The sequence below is a fragment of the Giraffa tippelskirchi genome, chromosome 14, assembly GCF_054371585.1.
Source record: "Giraffa tippelskirchi isolate mGirTip1 chromosome 14, T2T-mGirTip1v1.2.pri, whole genome shotgun sequence".
Taxonomy (NCBI): Eukaryota; Metazoa; Chordata; class Mammalia; order Artiodactyla; family Giraffidae; genus Giraffa; species Giraffa tippelskirchi.
Window position 1 is genome coordinate 59,772,837 of NC_137288.1, and position 6,000 is coordinate 59,778,836.

The 6,000-nt window shown below is 45.8% G+C and overlaps 1 protein-coding gene and 1 long non-coding RNA gene across 3 annotated transcripts in view; one reads left to right on the plus strand and one right to left on the minus strand.

Annotated features, from left to right (window-relative positions):
• ZBTB7C (zinc finger and BTB domain containing 7C) overlaps positions 1 to 2,088 on the minus strand; it is a 456,655-nt gene extending 454,567 nt beyond the window's left edge. For both annotated transcript variants that reach the window (XR_014075147.1, XR_014075146.1), the window contains exon 1: positions 1,892 to 2,088. The gene's annotated coding sequence lies outside the window, so the exon portion shown is untranslated. The remainder of the gene's footprint in view (positions 1 to 1,891) is intronic.
• Positions 2,089 to 2,220: 132 nt separating this feature from the next.
• On the plus strand, positions 2,221 to 5,406 carry LOC145534974 (uncharacterized). The gene is made up of 2 exons (XR_014075148.1): positions 2,221 to 4,985; positions 5,144 to 5,406. It is a non-coding gene; the product is annotated as an uncharacterized LOC145534974 (long non-coding RNA).
• Positions 5,407 to 6,000: the final 594 nt, after the last annotated feature.

Here is a 6,000-nt window from a genome sequence, read left to right on the forward strand (position 1 = left end):
TGCATAGAATGGTGGGGAGCACCCGGAGGGGAGTTTTAACTCCAGGCTATTTTGAGCTGTGTAACTTTCCTTCACTATACATGATGCTGGGTCTGTTACTTAACGGTATGAAAAAAACAAAAGTGAATTCCAAGTCACATTATGCATAAACTCTTTTCCAGGTGAATTAAAGACCTATATATTTTAACTATTTGAAAAAAAATATAAAATATCTTTATGTACTTGGGGTTGGAAAAGCCAAAAGATCAAAAGCACAAACTGTAAACAAAAATACTAAAGTGTCCTTCCTACCAACTAAAAACATTGTTTATACTCCTCTGTATAAAGAGACACCAAAATAAAGCAGTGAGACGGGCCATATAGATGTGTCCAGCTTGCAGATAAACTCATTCATATTTTGTTTGTGATAGTTAGAATTCAAAGGAAGAGAATGAAAAATTGTGGTAAATTCACACAATAAAATACTATACAGCAGTGAAAATAAACTAGGCCTACACATATCAAGGGCAGATGACACCACCCTTATGGCAGAGAGTGAAGAAGAACTAAAGAGCCTCTTGATGAAGGTGAAGGAGGAGAGTGAAAAATTTGGCTTAAAGCTCAACGTTCAGAAAACTAAGATCATGGCATCTGGTCCCATCACTTCATGGGAAATAGATGGGGAAACAGTGGAAACAGTGTCAGACTTTATTTTTTTGGGCTCCAAAATCACTGCTGATGGTGATTGCAGCCATGAAATTAAAAGACGCTTACTCCTTGGAAGGAAGGTTATGGCCAACCTAGATAGCATATTTAAAAGCAGAGACATTACTTTGCCAACAAAAGTCTGTCTAGTCAAGGCTATGGTTTTTCCAGTGGTCATGTATGGATGTGAGAGTTGGACGGTGAAAAAAGCTGAGCGCCGAAGAATTGATGCTTTTGAACTGTGGTGTTGGAGAAGACTCTTGAGAGTCCCTTGGACTGCAAGGAGATCCAATCAATCCATCCTAAAAGAGATCAATCCTGGGTGTTCATTGGAAGGTCTGATGTTGAAGCTGAAACTCCAATACTTTGGGCACCTCATGCGAAGAGTTGACTCATTGGAAAAGACCCAAATGCTGGGTAGGATTGAGGGCGGGAGGAGAAGGGGACGACAGAGGATGAGATGGTTGGATGGCATCAACGACTCGATGGACATGGGTTTGGGTAGACTCCGGGAGTTGGTGATGGACAGAGAGGCCTAGCATGCTGCAATTCATGGGGTCGCAAAGAGTCGGACACGACTGAGTGACTGAACTGAACTGAACACATATCAACAGAGACATCTCAAAAAGCTAACATTAAGTTGAAAAAAGCACAAGTTTCAGAAGGATACATACTCTATGATATATTTAGATAAAGTTTTAAAATATGCAGTTCTACCATCTGTTGTTTAGGAATACATATGCATATAGTAATAGTGTCAATGCATATGTCGAAAGGATAGACACCAAATTTAGGATGGTCGTTCCTTTTGTGGGGTAGAACGTAAGGAAAAATGTGATTGAGGAAGGGCCAGAAAGCTTAAACTAGATTTATTTTATTTCCCAAGATGAATGTTATGCTGTTTTCTAAATATTTTGGATGTTTTATATACATCATGATAATTAAAAAAAAAAAAAAAAGAGTCTGGGTCTTGGGTAAAATCTTCAAGCTGCCAGATCAAGTTTTCCAAGCTCTGTGAGCCAACAAGCGTCACAGTCATTTTTGTTCCTGTCACCAAAGGTTCCTGAGGGGTTCAGTCTCCTCCAGGAGGCCTTGCTTAACCACAGCTCGTGGCTCCGCTTTTGTCTCAGCTTCTACCGATTGTGGGGCCTTCCCCCTTGTCCAATACTGTGTAGATGTACACCCTAATTAGCTCATGTACACTCACCTGCCATAAAACGACAACAGCGACAATACCTGTTTCTTGGAGGCTCTCTGTGTGCCAATATGGTACTTAACTCTCTACATCCGTTCATTTAAACATCTTTACAGTAACCATCTTGCCAACCAGGAAACTGGAAATCAGAGACGCCCGAGCCCTCAGCCCCGCCCACTCTCCACCAACCCTTCCCCGCCTCTCTCCTCTGCCTCCCAGGGCTACCTGGGTTTACATCCTCCCGGACGCTTGCGCGGGATGATGAGTGACGGACTCCGCCCGGGAGTGCGGTTCTGACGGCACAGAGCCCTGGTGAGGAGGCCAGCCTCAGAGAGAAGGCCGCACTGACGTGGCCCCTCGGCCCTGTGGCCCTCAGTGGGCAGGCTCGCGCCACAGCTGTACGCACCGCCCCCCGGCCCCACCCACCCGCCGTCAGGCACAGGCACAGACCAGCCTGAGTATTTGCCACCGGGGCCCACTAGGGGTCTCTGTTACTTTATTTTTCTGTTGGCTGAAGGCTTCCTAAAGCCACCTTAAACCTATTCAAAACCAGAAAGTGGGTTGGCTGGAATTCTCTGGTCTTCGGAGAAACCAGACTCGTGCAGCCAAAACTGTGGGCCCGAGAGGGCGGAGAGAAGAAAACTCACATTTGCCGGAGGGCTTTGTCGGAGGACTTCCGTGTTTCAGCCAGTTCTCATACCTCAACATTAAGAAGCCAACGTTTAAGTAATGATTGGCATGTGCAAGGAAGGCAGTTGTATACTCTTCACAAGTATTAACTTTTTAAGCTTCACAACAACCCAGGAGTTAAGTAAAGAAGTTCAGTTCAGTTTAGTTCAGTCACTCAGTCGTATCCGACTCTTTGCGACCCCATGAACTGCAGCAGCCAGGCCTCCCGGTCCATCACCAACTCCCTGAGTCCACCCAAACCCATGTCCATTGAGTCGGTGATGCCATCCAGCCATCTCATCCTCTGTCGTCCCTTTCTCCTCCTGCCCTCAATCTTTCCCAGCATCAGGGTCTTTTCCAATGAGTCAGCTCTTCGCATCAGGTGGACGAAGTATTGGAGTTTCAGCTTCAACATCAGTCCTTCCAATGAACACCCAGGACTGCTCTCCTTTAGGATGGACTAGTTGGATCTCCTTGCTGTCCAAGGGACTCTCAATAGTCTTCTCCAGCACCACAGTTTAAAAGCATCAATTCTTCGGCGCTCAGCTTTCTTTGTAGTTCAATTCTCACATCCATACATGACTACTGGAAAAACCATAGTCCTGACTAGACGGACCTTTGTTGGCAAAGCAATGTCTCTGCTTTTTAATATGCTGTCTAGGTTGGTCATAACTTTCCTTCCAAGGAGTAAGCGTCTTTTAACTTCATGGCTGCAGTCACCATCTGCAGTGATTTTGGAGCCCAGAAAAATAAAGGCAGCCACTGTTTCCACTGTTTCCCCATCTATCTGCCATGAAGTGATGGGACCAGATGCCATGATCTTAGTTTTCTGAATGTTGAGCTTTAAGCCAACTTTCTCACTCTCCTCTCACTTTCATCAAGAGGCTCTTTAGTTCTTCTTTACTTTCTGCCATAAGGGTGGTGTCATCTGTATATCTGAGGTTATTGATATTTCTCTAAGGTTAAGTAATTTGCCTAAGATCACACAGCTAGTAAGTAGTACGGTCATTTAGTCATTTCACCCCTGTGACAGCTCTGTATGGTAGATATTGCCATCCCTAGTTTGCAGACAAGGAGCCCAGGCTCAGAAACATTGAGGTCAACACTATACAGCTCGACAGCAGCAGAAGCGGAATCCACATCTAAGTCTATTTGACTCAGGACAAAATATACGACAAAAGATCTTCCCAGAGAGGGAGAAAGGACCAGTTCACAGGTCCTGTGTCCTTGGCCCTGCATGGGTCACATACACAGGCTTATGGATACCATGAAGGACTGGGTGGTCCACTCTCCGCTGAAGACAAGGGGGAGCTGTTCTGAACTTGTGCAAGAACTACGTCAAAGGAAACAAGAGTGATGAGGTCTGGCATCCTGTACGTGAACCGTCATTTCCCCCTTCTTTCTCTCCCATCGGAGTGTGTGCAGAAAGGAACGAGGAAGCATTGCACTGGGGATGGGCGAGTCCTTGGTCAGGGCCAGCAGAGGTTGGTATAAGGTGGGATCTGAGAGAATCTACTGAAAGCCTCAAAATTCCTCCTTAATCCAACTTTTAACTGCTGCCTGGAAACCACCCCTCACCCCCCAACATTTAGAAATTGTATTTATTTGACTTAAGGCATTGACCTCTGCTAAAATACAAATATCACCTGTGGTGGTCTTAGGGTCATTCACCAAACATGTCTGGTTGACAATCCAGCTGCATGGTGGGGTGGGACCCCCGTCCATCCCTGTGGACTTGGGAGTGGTCACGTGAAAAAGGAAAAGATACTGTGAGTGGGTGCGGCATGAATCACTTCCAGCTGGAAGCTTGTCCATCCCACGCATGATTCTTCAAACTGTCCTTCCCTCTGCCACAGTGACCAGCAATGGTCCAGGCAGTGTCAGGTCTGGCAGCTTGGGTCCCAGAGTAAGACTTCTGTGGACACATAGTGTGAATGGCGCTCGGGGTAAAGAATCCTCCTGCCAAAGCAGGAGATGTGAGAGACACGAGTTCAATCCCTGGGTCAGGAAGATCCCCTGGAGGAGGGCATGGCAATCCACTCCAGTATTCTTGCCTGGGGAGAATCCCATGGACAGAGGAGCCTGGCAGACCGCAAACCATAGGGTTGCAAAGAGTCAGACATGACTGAATCGACGTAGCAGGCGCACACCCAGTGTGAGTGTGAAGCAGTTCTGTGGTATCAGACTCTAGATTTAGGGCTTACATGTAATAATAGTTCAACCTAGTTGATCCTGACTGATACACCAGCAGAGTGCATTCATCTAGAGTCAGCCTTTAACAACTGAGTATCAGTTTGCACACAGCATGGATTTTGGAAAAACTGGAGCTTTACTGCTGGGGAAAAAAAGAAGGAAAAAAATCTGTAATTAATCTTTAAAGATGGTCCCAAACAATTCCACTCCTCTGATACATACATGTGATTCCTCACATCAAAAGGTAGAGTCTAATTTTCCTGATCTTGAGTCTGGACTGATTTTAGTAACTTGCTTGGTTGACAGAGTGAGTTGGGAATGATATTCTGGGGTGGCCAAGGCTAGGTCCTGAGAAGTCTGGGTACCTTGCAACACTTACTCTTGCGATGTCCCTCTAAGCAGCTATCACGCTGGAGAAACCCAAACCATCAGAGGCCTATCACCAGCTCTCGCTGAGCTCCAAGCCACCTGGAAGCCATGTGAGCAAGTTGTCTTGAACATCCAGCCCTGTGAAGCCTTCAGTCCCGGGCACCATGTGTATAAACACATGAGAACCACCCAGCCAGTCAACCAAGGAAGTCGAGTAGGGGTAATAATGCTGTTGTTTCAGCTACTACAATTTGGGTGTGTGTGTTATGCTGCAATATATAAAATAAGTAGATATTGATTCCTGGAAGCAGAGTGTTGTGGGAGGGTGTTAATTTTTATTGGAGAATAGATGCTTTACAATGTTGTGTTAGTTTCTGCTGTACAGTAAAGTGAATCAGCTATATGTTTACATATATCCACTCTTTTTCAGATTTCCTTCCCATTTAGGTGAGCATTGAGTGGAGTTTCCAGTCCTATACAGTAGGTTCTCATTAGTTATCTGTTTTATACATAGTATTATCAGAGAAGGCAATGGCACCCCACTCCAGTACTCTTGCCTGGACAATCCCACGGATGGAGGAGCCTGGTAGGCTGCAGTCCATGGGGTCTCGAAGAGTCAGACATGACTGAGTGACTTCACTTTCACTTTTGACTTTCACGCATTGGAGAAGGAAATGGCAACCCACTCCAGTCTTCTTGCCTGGAGAATCCCAGGAACGGCGGAGCCTGGTGGGCTGCCGTCTATGGGGTCACACAGAGTCGGACACGACTGAAGCGACTTAGTAGTAGTAGTAGTAGTAGTATTATATGTACGTCAATCCCAATATCCAATTCATCGCCCCTTCTTTCCCTACTTGGTGTCCATACATTTGTTCTCCACGTCTGTGTCT